The sequence below is a fragment of the Delphinus delphis genome, chromosome 7 (assembly GCF_949987515.2).
Source record: "Delphinus delphis chromosome 7, mDelDel1.2, whole genome shotgun sequence".
In the NCBI taxonomy this organism is placed as follows: Eukaryota; Metazoa; Chordata; class Mammalia; order Artiodactyla; family Delphinidae; genus Delphinus; species Delphinus delphis.
Window position 1 is genome coordinate 37,892,355 of NC_082689.1, and position 15,689 is coordinate 37,908,043.

The following is a 15,689-nucleotide window of genomic DNA, read 5'->3' on the forward strand; positions in this document are numbered from 1 at the left end:
TAACAAGAATTAATTAGCTGGGGCCTAGAAGAGAGAAGGAAATCATTCCTGATCTTGGCAAGGTCCTAAAACAGTGAGACATGGGCAAATAAAGAATGTTGTCATGATTAGAACCTTGGTGTTCAAAGGAAAAATTATGAAACCTGCATTTATTGAATAAACAATTATACAAGCCTTACATTTGATTAATATTTCATAATTTCCAAAGTGCTTTAGCATCAGTTTCTTCATTTGTTTCTCACAACAGCCTTATGAAGTAGGTATTTATTATGCCAGTTGTTCAGAGGAGAAAATTAAAGGTCAGAGAGGTTTAGTGGTAGTGCTATCATTTGAACCATGGCTGGTCTGACCCCAAGCCGGTGCTCTCTCCACTGGTGCATGTATTCAGTGTTTGTTTTCTTTTTAATTTAAAAATTTTAAATACAATTATTTGCTGTATTCCCCGTACATCCAGTACATCCTTGAGCCTATCTAACACCCAATAGTTTGTACCTCCCACTCCCCCACCCCTATATTGCTTCTCTCCCCCCACCACTGGTAACCACTAGTTGGTTCTCTATATCTGTGAGTCTGCTTCTTTTTTGTTATATTCACTAGTTTGTTGTATTTTTTAGATTCCACATATAAGTGATGTCAAACAGTATTTGTCTTTCTCTGTTTGACTTACTTCACTTAGCATAATGCCCTCTAAGTCCATCCATGTTGCTGCTAATGGCAAAATTTTGTTATTTTTTATAGCTGAATAGTATTCCACTGTGTGTTTATGTGTGCGTGTGCGTGTGTGTGTACATCTCACATCTTTATCCATTCATTTGTTGTTGGACACTTAGGTTGCTTCTATGTCTTGGCTATTGTAAATAATGCTGCTATGAACATTGTGGTGCATTTATCTTTTTGAATTAGTGTTTTTGTTATTTTTCCGATATATACCCAGGAGTGGAATTGTGGGGTCATATGGTATTTCTATTTTTAGAAACGTCCATGCTGTTTTACATTTTACATTCCCATTCAGTGTTATTTTTAATGATTTTAACTATTGAAATTAGTTTTTGACCCTGTTCTTCTAGACTAATGAGAAATACATTTTTTTGGGGGAAGGGTATCATTTTTTTCACCAAAATCCTTTAGGACCAATAAAGTCAAATAAGTCATTAGGAGACCAGGAGAATGGAAAACATCATTAAAGAGTATAGAAATAAATGTATATTTAATATTTGATAGAGAGTAAACTAAAGGAAAAGGAAAGAATAATGGAAAAATTTTGCCAAAAGACTTCTCAAAGGGAAAACATATGACTCACTGAAAGATGGTGCACTAAATGGAAATGAGATAAGTAATGGAAAACTGTAAATGATTAATGCCTTGGTACGTGTGTATTCTGACAAAGACAAAACTGCTTTCACAAGGTGAAGCAATATGCCCAGCACTGAAAGGAAATAGCGGAAATGAGCATTAAATTTTAAGTGTCTCCCATAGGTTGTTTTCAAATCCCATAGATGATCACTGTTTTTTTTTTTTTTCCCTTGGTTTTGCTTTCGGTTGTCTTGCGAACAGTATCTCTGATCATGTGCAAGTCTTTATTGACAATTGAATGGCTTCCTTTCCCGACTCAAGTCTTGAGACAGTGTCCTTAGCTAGCTAACAGAATATTTCACCTCTTGTGGATGTAAATCAAATGCATGCAGAACACAAGGCAGATGCTGGTTGGATATCCTGCTCAACTGACCTCCTTGGGAATCCCTCTTGCTCTCCTTTGTCTTGAGCTCTGACCCAGCCATGCTCTGAGGCAATGAGATAAAGTGGCTTCGCAGCCAGCAGTCATCAGGCAGAGGAGTGACAGCTGGGCTGCTGGGAGTAAGCTCATCACATAATTCAGTTCCTTTCTCGCTGTGGCCTGAACTTGCCACCCTCTTCTAGGCTTCCCTGCCCTGGCAGACACAGTTGCCACTATCTGGAAAAGCCCTTTGCATTCTTCTTCTCTTGGCTGGCTCCTGCTCTTACTTTGAGAATGGGTCGTTTTACTTTGTTTGGAACCCACTGGCTAAGGTGCTGCCTCGGTGTGCTTCCTCAGCACCTGGTACCCACACACCTCTCCTCACTCCGTGTTGAAGTTGTCCGTTCACTCGTGTGTCTTCCCCAGTGGTCTGTGAAAGGCGTGAGCCTGTGGACTGGGCCCAGCACCTGTCTGCTACTCAGTGCCCACAGGCTGAGGGACTCCATTAGTGACAACCACCCCAAACTATTTCAGACAGATTATTACTGCTGTGATTATTATTACTGTTGTGAAAGAACTTCTAGACAGCAAAGCAAGCAGGTGCATTTTAAAGCAAATAATTCTTTGGTCTTAATTCACAAGGCATGGGCATATCCTATTTTATCATGTGATTGAGAAAACCTTTGTTCAAAAAATTCTATTTCCTGTAACATCCCTAGTTTCTGACAGGGGGCAGCAGAGACCATGAAAACAAAGGCTGGCCCTTCAACTGGTAGCTTACAAAATTTTGGAGCCAGACGTTTTAACAACTTTCAGCAGGAACTAGCCCATGATAGTGGACAAACCTCACTGTGGAATAAACACTTCAAGGTAAAGACTGGCTTTTATTAATAATATTCCTTGAAGGCAATATAAATAATTTACAGGTTTTTTTTTTTTCTTTTGCTGTACGCGGGCCTCTCACCGCTGCGGCAACCGGATGCGCAGGCCCAGTGGCCATGGCCCACGGGCCCAGCCGCTCCGCGGCATGTGGGATCCTCCCAGACCGGGGCACGAACCCGCGTCCCCTGCATCGGCAGGCAGACTCCCAACCACTGCGCCACCAGGGAAGCCGTACAGGGTTTTTTTTTTAAAAGAAAAAATAATTTATTTTTAATGCAAATAATCATCTCCCTCGTTTTATTACTGAGTAGGAAAAACTCTCTTCCTCATATGTGTTTCCCTTTTACCACTCACACAGAGCACTTCACTTCTGATACTGTTGGTCACCAAATGTGTGTGGGTTTTTTTCCCTGCCCCCAAGCAATTCTCTATGACACCAACTGGGTGTCCTATAAATTCAATGCTGACATTGTCTACCTGGAGATAGCATCGAATCTCACAGATTAAGAGCTCAGTCCCCACAAGACTGATGCCATGCTCCCAACTTCAGGTGCCAATCTCAAGTCTCATGTTGTCACCTGTATTTCTGACCGACTGGCTATAAATTTTTGTTCCCATGACCCCCTCCTTGGATTTGATAATTTGGTAGAATGGCTCACAGAATTCAGGGAAACAATTACATTTACTGGTTTGTTATAAAAGGGTATGATAGAGGATCTAGATGAACATCCAGGTGGAAGAGGTGCAGAGCTACCATGCTCCCTCTGAGTGCACCACTCTCCTAACACCATGTGTCACCAGCCTGGAAGCTTCCCGAACCCCACTTACATTTGGGATTTTTATGGAGGTTCCATCACACGGGCATGATCAACCATTAACTGCATTTCTAGTCTCTCTCCCATTCCTAGAGGATAAGGGATGCGGCTGAAATTTCCAAGCTTCTAACCATGGCTGACTTTTCTGGTGACCATCACCCATCCAGGAGCCCTCCAAGCTTTGCCTTCTTTCACCCAGGAAATTCAAGAGATTTAGGATTCTGTGTCAGGATCTGGGGGCAAAGGTCAATATATTTATTTTCTATTATTTCATAATTACAAAAATCTTTAAAAAGATAGGTGCTTATTTTTTTGCTAGTGACTTGTAAAATGATGCTAGAGCATGAGATATTTCCAGTTGGTCTTAGGGAGAGTGTCAAGATTTGCAAATTATTACCAGATGCTGGGGTTACCTTCCCTTTCCCTGCCTTGGGAAAAAAAGACATAAAGTAAAGAAAACAAACAATGAAAGCAATTGAAGTAATAACTAAAGCAAATAGCCGGAGCCTAAATCATCCCTCCCCCACCCATCATGGCATGGGGGCCAGTCTCATGCCTCACGTACTTTTTATGTCTAGTGCCCGGTACAGGGCCTTTTTATGTCTAGTGCCCAGTACAGGGCCAGGCAGGTGCCCAGCAAACGTGTGGAACTGAACAAGCATCTCTGGCCTGATCACATGTTAGTTCTCCAGGGGAGTTTCTGAGTTGTATCTCACATCTAGTTGTCCCATAAATACACAAGGTGAGGAATTGGCATTCAGAAAGGTGATCACCCTAGGTCTAAATTCAGGGACTCTGTTAATGTTCTGTTATTTAAAATCATGAAAAGCAGAGTGGGGGAAATAAAAGGAGCGAGATTCCATGTGGTTGCCAGATGGGTGTGCACAGGTAAGAAACATGCAGGTGGGCTGGGTCTGGTTGTCAGAAAGTTGATGCTCAGTCCACATGGTCAGCTTGAAACTAGGAATACAAAAGAAATTGGCCGTGTACCCTAAGGTTCTCTGCTGTCCTTCTCCCTTTTAGTCTAGAAATCCTGGGTAGTTCAGCTCTAATTCCCTCATGTCCCTCTTTCCAACATTGCTGTAGTACCTTTGTTAATTGGAGCTTCCCAATTTTTTATTATGATGGTAGTTAGACCTCTTCCCCATCCCTGTCTGCTAAGTTCTGTTTGTACTTCTTGGAGGCAGATTTGAAAGCTGGGCTCTTGGCAAGTAATAAGAGCCTGGCCTTTTTTTTTTTTTTTTTTTTTTTTTTTGCGGTATGCGGGCCTCTCACTGTTGTGGCCTCTCCCGCTGTGGAGCACAGGCTCCGGACGCGCAGGCTCAGCGGCCATGGCTCACGGGCCCAGCCGCTCCGCGGCATGTGGGATCCTCCCGGACCGGGGCACGAACCCATGTCTCCTGCATCGGCAGGCGGACTCTCAACCACTGTGCCACCAGGGAAGCCTGCCTGACCATTTCTTTTCATAATAACTCAGAGGCTCTTACATTGGCTTTCATGGTTCATACTGTTTGTAGAAGACAGCCATTCTCTTAAGGGACAGGACAGGTATTAGGAAACCTCTCCTACTAGAAGAGTTAGATGAGACTCAGAGAGGGGAAATCCTGGCCCTGTTGGTCACCTAGATTATTACTGGCAGAACCTGGATGAGAATCATCTCATCCAGACTCCCCTGGAACAGCTCATCATGCTCATTCATCAGTGGGGCCTAGTTTAGTGATGGGACAGGGGAGATCCTGAAACATGGGATTAAGGGAGGGCATGTGTATTCAGGTTTAGCACAGTGTCTGGCTCAGTGCTGTCTTCAGTACATGGCAGACTGCTATGATGGGGATCATGGGGTGGCCCAGCCATGGAAACAGTAGACAGTGTGGAGGATATAAGGGGAAGGCTTTTTTTTTATTATTATTATTACATTATTTATTTATTTAGGCTGCTTTGGGTCTTTTGTTGCTGAGCACGGGCTTTCTCTAGTTGCGGTGAGTGGGGGCTAGTCTTCATTGCAGTGCACGGGCTTCTCATTGCGATGGCTTCTCTTGTTGTGGAGCATGGGCTCTAGGCACACGGGCTTCAGTAGTTGTGGCATAAGGGCTCTAGAGCACAGGCTCAGTAGTTGTGGTGTACGGGTTTAGTTGCTCCGCAGCATGTGGGATCTTCCCGGACCAGGGCTCGAACCCATGTCCCCTGCATTGGCGGGCGGATTCTTAACCATTGTGCCACCAGGGAAGCCCAAGGGGAAGGCTTTTACTGGAGGCAAACATTTACACAGAAAGGGATATGGGTGGAGACATACCCAAGGAGATGCTGATCAGGGGAATATTCTTCCAGGGGAACAGGGGATCTTGGGGTGTCTTCTGTTGGGCCAGGCCAAGCCTTATTTTATTCCATTGCCACAACAGCCTTGGAAGTATTATTATGCCCATTTGTCAGCTGGGACTACAGAGTCACAGGGAGGCCAAGTAATTCCCAGGATAGCTGCACTGAAGACCTCTAGGAACTCCATTCACATGAAGTACCATGTGAACAAGCCCCCTGGAATTATTAGAAGGCAGAGCTCACACCTAGGCTGTTTGGCTCCACAGCCCGGGTTCTTAGCACCTCTTCATACTGCATTTTCCAGACAGCCTTTTCTGGAACCCAGCATTGCCCAGTCAGGCCCTCATTCATGTATGTCTCCAATCTAACAAGAGAGAACATTGCATAGGTTATAGCTGTTGGGGAGAAAAATGATCTCTGGACTCAGGGTCAGAGGCTGGGTTTGAGTCCTGGCTCTGCTCCTGACTTGTGTGACCTTGGCCAGTCACCTCACCTCTTCACACAGTCATTTGCCATCTGTAACATGAAGAGAAAGGTGTACACTTCTCTCAGGCTTACGGCGAGGACTCTGTGAGATTAATGAATGTGAAAGTGCTTTGTAAGCTGTGAAGTTCTGAACAAACGTAAGCGTTCGTACAAATTGAGGGAACGAATGGGGCCAGCAGGCAGCCATTTATTATGTGGGCTGATATGTATGCAGAGTATGGACTTTTTATGCTTCATTTGCTTCTGTGAAAAATGTACAAGTGACGATGTCCTGAGTCTGCAAACAGAGGATGGGGCCTTTGTGTGTGCTGCGGATGTTGCAGAGCCCGAGGGAGGGGGCCAGGAAATGAAAACCATGTGGCTCTGAGTTGGGCCTTGAAGCTTCAAGCTTCCCCACAGGGAAGAAGAGAAAGAGCATGCTAGATGTTCTTGGGTGATAACAATGAGAAGTATGAACCCAGCCTAAGTTCCTTGGCTTCTTGTATTTCTCTTGAGCAAATGTTTCTGTTCTTGAGGCAGCTTAACAGCAAAATCACCTTTCATTTGTTGAAATATGACAAAATTGGGCAGAATCAGAGGCTCAGGATGCTGTAAAAACGAGCTATAAAATTTAAATAAGTCTTAAGTGAATTGGCCTCGGGCATTTCCTTGAGTTGAAAAGAAGAGGAACTGTGTGAACATGAATCTTGCTTTTTCTTACCATCCTCTACTATGGGGGCCATGACTGTATGCGAAAGAGCTCACGCTTACAATTCTAGTCTTTAAGGAGAAAGAGCAAAGCAAGTTCTTTTTAACCCATCATTCCCCCCCCACCACTGTTATAGGAAGCATCTGGCTAGGTTGTCTAGAAAGGCACACTCAAGAACTTCCATCTGTAAAGATCTATAGTCTGAGGGATGCAAGGGAATGATGTTTATCAGACTGTGACTAAAGAAAACAGAATGGATACTAGTGAATCGGATGGAGCTACTAGGCAGGACGGAAGTCAAAAGATTTTTGACCTCAGTTTGGAAAACTGAATTAGCTAGAAGGATCATAACACATGTGTGCATGTATATGGGGGTGGGGGAGAGAAAGAGAGGTTCCGGGAAGAGAGAAAATTTTAATAGCATACAGGTGCTATGATCAGGCATGAACAAAAAATAGCTCTCACATCAAAAATACTGAAGCAGAGGAGAAGTACTGATATTTGTCATGTGAAGCTCTCTAAACAGATGAAAACTACATCTCTGAATTAAAGGGGCAGCTTCTCAAACATCTACTTTAATAGAGAGCTTTCACCCCACGTGACTGAGATTAGCAACAAACCCCTCGTAAAATCAAATTAATGAGATGATTCCTGGTTATTGAGAAAAGGAACTGGAAAAAAGAGGGAAAGTGACTTTTCTCATAGGGATGGTCAGTGTTGTTTTTTTATTTAATTTATTTAATTCACTTTATTTTTGGCTGCATTGGGTCTTCATTGCTGCGTGGGCTTTCTCTAGTTGTGGTGAACGGGGGCTACTCTTTGTTGCGGTGCACGGGCTTCTCATTGCGGTGGCTTCTCTTGTTGTGGAGCACGGGCTCTAGGCATGTGGGCTTCAGTAGTTGTGGCACTTGGGCTCAGTAGCTGCGGCACGCAGGCTCAGGAGTTGTGGCGCAGGGGCCTTTTTGCTCTGCAGCATGTGGGATCTTCCCAGATCAGGGCCCGAACTGTGTCCCCTGCATTGACAGGTGATTCTTAACCACTGTGCCACCAGCGAAGCCCTGGCCAGTGGTTTTACATTCAAATTTTTGAGAAAATTCATTACTCTTAGGAGTTGGAATAATTTCAGAGATTCTTTCATCCAACCCCCCTCAGATGAGTAAACTGAGACCCAGAGAGATTCAAAATCTCACCCAAGGCCCACGATAGGAAAGGGGCTGAGCTAGCCCACGCTCCAGGCCTCTGTCTGCACCCTGGATAAAAAATCACATTGGCGAGGCTTCCTCCTGAGGCTGGGACTTAGGATGTGGGGGCAGTTGCTCTGGGATAAAAAGAGGCCTCTTTTAATATTCCTTCGTTTTAAAAGTTTGAGTTTAACATCTGCTACAGAGAGAGGAAAATAAATTCCAACTGACTTCCTTTTTCATTTTCTTTTATTTCTCATTTAAGAGTGGAGGTGGAAAAAGGGGCTCAAAGTTGAAGGCAGTAATATGAGCCATGAAAGCACTGTGTGATCCACAGTTAGAAAGTGAAATGCTTTACAGATGCCACCAAAAAAAAAAAAAAAAAAAAGAAAGAAAAGAAAAAAAGAGGAAAAGGCAGTCTTGAACCAGGGCACACCTCTTCACTTTCCACATCAACCAGGTAAAAGGAATCAAATGCTAATAAACCACATGTCCACTAGAATCCTTCTTGAGTATTTATTCACTTGGCACAAGTGACAGTAGTAGACTATATGTAACATATGTTTTTTATTCAGAAGATTTCTGTGCTTCTTCATCCTAGTTCCGAGCTAATCAAAGTGGACATCTGTGTCCTGGAGGTTCTTTCTTCACAAATCTAGAATCAGACTCGGAATTCCAAGCATCTAGAGGGGCTGGTATGTGACTAGTTGCTGTCAAAGTCCTGGGACTTGAACTTGGCGACCTAGTCAAAGCAGATGAAAGTTCATTTCTGGGTTTGTCCATCCCTTTACACCAGGTACTCACCCCCTCCCTATTCAAATTCTCCCTATAGTTAGCTATCTTTCTCAAAAGACACTTAAAAAAATTAAACCAAAACAAATCTAAGAGAAACCTGAAAGATCAGGATAGATGCTCCTTGATGATATCCTGAAGAGATTTATAGTATCATCGATATTTCCCAATTATTACTGAACTTGGACTGGTATACTTTGTTCATTTTAGATTACATCATAATAATGGGCATTTTATTTCCCTAGAATATTGGTGACTTAAAGTGTCTCAGTTAAAAATTCATTTGCCCACAAGTAACAGAAAACCCAGTTTACAGAGACTTAAACACATGAGTTTCAATTTCTTTTCTTTTTTTTTTTTTTTTTTTGGCTGTGTGGTTTGCAGGATGTTCTCCATGACCAGGGATTGAACCTGGACCACAGCAGTGAAAGCCCGGAATCCTAACCACTAGGCCACCAGGGAACTCCGAGTTTCAATTTCTTACTCAACAGGAAGTCTGGAAGTAGGCATCTGGTGGTGTTTTGGTGGCTAAAGATGGTGGCCACTGTCCTGATAAATCTCTTGGCCTTCCCTCATTGTTGCAATACATCAAATAGTAGTCAGCATGGCTAAATACAAGGCAGGAAGAAGTAGGGAAAGGGGAGCCCAGCTATGTCCAAACTTTTTTATCCAGAAAGCCAAATCTTTCTCACACCATGCTCCCAAGCAGATTTCTGCCTATGCCTCATTGGCCGGAAGTGGGTCATATGGCCCCTCCACTTGCATAGGAAGGTAGAAGAGGAAGAAAAGATTATAATGATTAGTTTAGGCCAATTTTGATCCACCTGAGACTCCTGGGTACATTGCTTCTCTGAACCAAATCAGGGTTCAGTCAGCAAGGTAGAAGGTGGAGGATGGTGGAGGATTTTGAGTAATCACGAGCAGCGAGGATCATAAATTGGAGTTCTAACATAATACATTTGTAAGTGTAATTTTTACTGTTAATAGCGAACAAAGATATTTAAAATGCAAAGAGATTTACTACATTATTTCCTCTTGCTTCTTTACCTCTGTCTTGATGGTCTTATAGTTTCCATATAATTTTCTTTGAAGTGGTCTTTGGCATCTACTTTCTTAAAAGAAACATTGTTGAGCCAAACCCCAGCTTTGCCTCCAGAGTTCTGACATGCGCAGAACTACATTAGTAGTACATATATCTTCATGAACAGCTGGAAGTAATTTTCAACCTAAGCATTTCGTATTTCATGGATGGGTGAAATTTACAATAACTTTTGAAGCAACTATTCTAAAGCTCATGCATCTTTGATTGGATGCTTGACTAATCCCATCCATTTCACTGGTGCTAAAATATTTTAAAACTCTAAAAATGTCCTTACATGGGTTGTAAAAGAGATACAAGAAAGGCACCAAGAAAAAAAAAAATCATGTCTTCTCTGGTGCCTCACAGTACATTCAGTGTATTCTCTACATAACAGCCGAAGTGATCCTGCAAAAGGAAAAGTAGGCCATGTCACACTCCTGGTCTCAGTCCTCCAGTGGCTTCCCATCATCTTTGATGAAATCCAAAGTTCTTACGATATCTTTCTGGGCTCTGTGTGACCTGGGCCCTGCCTGTCTCTCATATTTTCTATCCCTTCTCACTCTGGGTGGCTGCAATGTCCTTCTTTTTTGTCCCCCCAGTAAGCCAACCATGTTTTCATCTCAGGCCCCTGCCCTTGCCTTTCTTTTGACCTGGGATTCTCTCTTCTTGGGTATTTGTGTGGATTTTTGCTCCTGCTATTCAGGTCTCTGCTCACATGTCACCTCAGAGAGCTTTCTCTTGACCACCCTGTCTTAAGTATCACCTCCCTCCATCATTCTCTATCTGCGAACCTGCTTTATTTTTCTACAAGGCCCTTATTATAAGCTGACATTATATTACATATTTATTGGTTGACTGACTTATTTATTATGTGTTCCCTACTAGAATGTGAGCTCAACAAGGGTAGGAACTCAGTTTGGTTTACTTCTTTATCCTCAGTGCCTAAAATGGTATCTGGTACCAGTAGGTATGCAATAAATATTAATAAATATTTGTCGGATGAATGAATAGAAGTTTTAAAAAACTGGTTCTACTATCACATAGTCAGAAGACTAATGAGTGGGTCAGAGCTAGTTATGCAGTTATGGTTTTTTTCCATGTCTACACTGGTATTTTATTTAATGCGCAAATACAAAACTTAATAAAAATGCTCAATTAAATCAAAGGATATTACATTGAAATGTGGTTCTTCCTGAACCATTCACTCAGCAAATACTTACTTTGTGCCTCTCCTTTAAGGAAGTACCAATGATTTTTCATATTTAATGTGTTACCTATTTATTTCCCTATTAGAGTTAACTCTAAATAAACTATTAATAAAAGGGACCAGGAGAAAGGTTCCTGAGGACTAAGTTTTTGGCTCTATATCATGAACATGTTTTATTGATGACACAAATGAAGCTACTGAAGGCTCTTTGGCAAATTTAGTAAATGAAAGGGAACTACTTACCTCAGTGATGTTATAGAATTAGGATCCTAAAATGTCTTGACCAGCCAGAAGTAATGAGATATCCCACCAAAGAAAATAAATCAACTGATAAGAAGACTTGTAAGAGGTGAACTCAGATTTAACAGTAATATATTGGGAAAAGATTTAGAATTTTAATCACTGTGACTCAGTAGTGTGCTGTGGTTATCACTAAAATGAATGCAAGCTTAGACAACCAAATATAATCATATTACTGTGTTATTAATATCTAACATGGTATATGTATATTGTCAAATAAAAAAACAAATCCAGACTTAGGAAGGAGACACTTTATTTGAAAAGGATTATTGCCAGGAGGGGAAAGAGATTACTATATTACAATAGGGAGAAAGCTTTGACCATGAGATCTGCAAGCTTCTCAAAAATCAGGCAAAAAGATTTTTCTTTTATAGAGAAAAATAAGCAAAGAAACAGGTGTAGACGAGTGAGAAGAGAGGTAGCATGATCAGATAGCAGTTCAGAGGATGTTCTGAGGCCAGTCTCTTCTTAGCAGGGGCTGTATGCTGGCTCAGGTTGAGGAGGGCTAAAGTTTGGGGCCCTGGAGGAAAAAGAGAAGCCTAACCAAAACTTATTTGGGAAGAGCAGTTCAGCTAATCATTTATGAGGCAAAGAAAGGGAATTTGGGGGGGTCTATGTTTGGCCTTGTAAACAAGGGAGGGCATATGTGAGTCTTATTAACATCGTATTGGGGAAAGGTGGTTCTTTGCAGTAAACTGTTCTTCAGAACACAAAGAGGGGAGGTTTTTTTCTTTTTCATAAAAATATATATATATAAAAAAATCGTTTATTGGAGTATAGTTGATTTACAGCATTATATTAGTTTCAGGTATGCGGTACAATGAAATGATTCAGTATTTTTACAGATTATATTCCATTTAAAGTTATTACAAAATAGTGCTATAATTCCCTGTGCCATACAACATATCCTTATTTCTTATCTATTTTATACATATCAATTTGTATCTCTTAATCCCATACTACTATCTTGTCCCCCGCACAAGAGGGGAGGTTGCTTTCCATGGTTACAGGGCTTAGGTAAAATTCAACATTTATACAATATATAAATTATATAATGCATAATGTACAAATTATAATTATAGTATAAAGTTACTATATAGAAAATATTATAAACTATACAAAACACAAATAAAAACATAATGCCTATAACATATAATATTATATATACATATGTATATATATATATATATATATATGCACAAACACATATAATAGCTAGTTTAATATAATGCCAGCTGCCTCTTTCGTAGAAGGGAGGTGACAGTCAGCTTTACTTTGGTCAGCTAACAGGTGGCTCAGAAGGGCAAATATGGCTTACATGCTCCAATATTATTTGGCCAGCACATGGGTTTCAAGTTTTAAATATGAAAGCCTTATGTCAGGGGTTAAGTCCAGCTCCTACCACTCCTTATGTCTTTACACTGGGCCATAGCCTCACATTTACGTTTAGTAGGGTCTGGTCCCTGGGAGTGTCTGAATTTGCAACCCCTAATCAAGAGCACTGTGGGCCCACCCTTTGAGGAATGTGGACAAAGTGGATCATAGTCAGGAAACACACACACACACACACACCACACAGATGGCAAGGTATGAGAAGTTCGGAGATTTAGTCTAGAGGATATGAGGCAGGGAAGGATGAGAGAGGCCATCACAATTATCTCCAAATACTAGAATAGTTGCCATGTGGAAGAATTAGACTTGTTCTGTTTGGTTCCAGAAGGGTAATAGTAGGACAAGTGGGAGGAAGTTGCAGGGAAATAGATTTGTGTGTCAGCATCAGGAAGCCCTTTCTAACAGAGCTGCCTTCAGAAAGTGGGGCTCTCCCTGTCACTGTATGCTTTGCTGCAAAGCTTCATTGTGGAGCTGCAGGAGGGGATCTGACTATTGAATGGGTGTGTTGGAATAAGCAGTATTGAAGTTTCTTTTCCACTGTAAGACTCTCTGATTCTGTGAAATAAAGTAAAACCCCATTATTTTGGCCTTGATTGATTGATTGATTTTATAAATTTATTTATTTATTTATTTATGGCTGCATTGGGTCTTTGTTGCTGTGCACGGACTTTCTCTAGTTGTGTCTAGCGAGTGCTACTCTTCGTAGCGGTGCGCAGACTTCTCATAGCTGTGGCTTCTCTTGTTTCAGACCACGGGCTCTAGGCATGCGGGCTCAGTAGTTGTGGCTCGTGAGCTCTAGAGCACAGGCTCAGTAGTTGTGGCGCACGGGCTTTGTTGCTGCACAGCATGTGGGATCTTCTCGGACCAGGGCTTGAACCCGTGTCCCCTGCATTGGCAGGTGGATTCTTAACCACTGCACCATCAGGGAAGTCCCAAAGCCTTTACTGATTTAGAATTAGTATAAATCCTGTTAGTGGGGCAGGATGAATTTTTTCTTTATAATATTTTATGATATTATTTTCTAATATATAAGAAGTGTTTTCTATAACACTAGGAAAAATGTTTTAACTACCTAAAGTCAACTAATAAAGTAATAGTTTATTGTTGATTATGTATATGACACTATTCTGGGAGTTTTATGGAGCAATAACAGAATATAGAGGGAAAATACATTCTCCTGGGAAAGACATGGTTATATGGGAAGATCTGATAACCCCATGAAGCAATAAGAGAACCAGAAATTATATTTATTTATCTCTTATATATTTACAACATCAAGTGAAATTAGACAATAATAACGTGCTAATTGTCAGGAAAACTCATTAAGAGTAAGAGGTGACCAGGTGAATATAGTGAGCATGGTTTACGAACAAAATATCAGAACACAAATCAAAGATTACTAAGTAAGTATTTGAAATCAGGCTGTTAGAATAAAACAGTCTATAATAACTAAACAAACACCTTGAAAAAAGTCATCATGGACAACTTTAAGTAGGAGGAACTTCTTGTATTTGTCCTTGACTGTTGGCTGTGAGAACAAAGCAGGCTGGAGAGGAGTGTAGAGGTGGGAATGAGGAGGGTGGGGATCAGAGATGTCGTGCAGATTGTCCACTTGAGAGAGGTGCACGCCAGGAGTGGAGGGGGATAGGATTATTGGGTGGACTCCCTGTGACGTTGAAAACAGGTAGGGAGGTTTGCGATCAGTGCAGTAGGGAGACAAAAAATAAAATGATGTGAGAAATTTTAAAAGAGCAGTTTCTAGTTCATTCACCAGATATTCACTGAGCACTTTACTGCACACCAGGCATGTTCAAGATGCTGAAGATCCCCTTACCCTCAAGGATTTACAATTAAATGGGTGAGAATGACAAGAAAACAGCATTATAATTCCACGTCATAAGTCCTGGAGAGAGAGCAGAGGCTGCACGTACTGCAGAAGAGAGTTGGGTGGGGTTAGCCCCACTCCAGGTGGCAACTGGTGTAATGCCATGGAAGGCCTTCAGGTGAAATAATAGCTGAGCTGTGTTTTGAAAGACAGGCATAAGAGGTTTGGAGGACAAGCATGTTAGCAAAGCGAGCAACACATGCAAAGTGACCTGGAGAATAAGTGGGGAGGGGCTGTAGTGCAGGACACGGTGGGGTGACTGGTGAGGGTGAGAGGTGGGCCTGGCCAGGTGAAGAAGGGACTTACATAATACCAATAACAGTGAATTAGTTTGTTTTTTTTTTTTTTCTGTTTTTTGTTTTAGGGTAAATCAAGCCATAGGAGTGAATGAGACTGTGGAATGACTGAGAAGTGAGAAGGCAAAAAAGGGGAGCCTGGGGAGCCCCCTGGTTTCCTTTTATATACAGATAATCATCTCCTGCATACTGACCATCTGCTGTCAAAGCGAAATTCCAGTGGACCTAGCTTTAAATCTTCATACCAAGGTAACAAATTATTCATTTTCTTGTTTTTGTTTTTACTACTGAGAATTGGTAATATTTCTATTAAGGTTAAAATGCCTTCCCAGGATTGGTTAAGTAAATGTGGCATAGTCTTACACTAAAATACTTATTCTTAAAAATGATGCCATAGGGGCTTCCCTGGTGGCGCAGTGGTTGAGAGGCTGCCTGCCAGCGCAGGGGACGTGGGTTCGTGCCCCGGTCCGGGAGGATCCCACATGCCGCGGAGCGGCTGGGCCCGTGAGCCATGGCCGCTGAGCCTGCGCGTCTGGAGCCTGTTGCTCTGCAACGGGAGGGGCCGCAGCGGTGGGAGGCCCGCGTACCGCAAAAAAAAAAAAAAAAAAAAAAAAAAAAATGATGCCATAGGACAATATCTAATGACGTGGGGAA

At 41.9% G+C, this 15,689-nt stretch overlaps 1 long non-coding RNA gene across 2 annotated transcripts; it reads left to right on the forward strand.

Annotated features, from left to right (window-relative positions):
- Window positions 1-2,440: 2,440 nt before the first annotated feature.
- Window positions 2,441-15,452, forward strand: LOC132428073 (uncharacterized). Of its 2 annotated transcripts, XR_009520065.1 has the most exons (4): window positions 2,441-2,584; window positions 8,348-8,542; window positions 8,684-8,878; window positions 9,259-9,347. It is a non-coding gene; the product is annotated as an uncharacterized lncRNA (long non-coding RNA). The 2 variants fall into 2 exon arrangements; XR_009520066.1 differs by lacking the exons at window positions 8,684-8,878; window positions 9,259-9,347 and adding an exon at window positions 15,104-15,452.
- The last annotated feature ends 237 nt before the right edge of the window (window positions 15,453-15,689 follow it).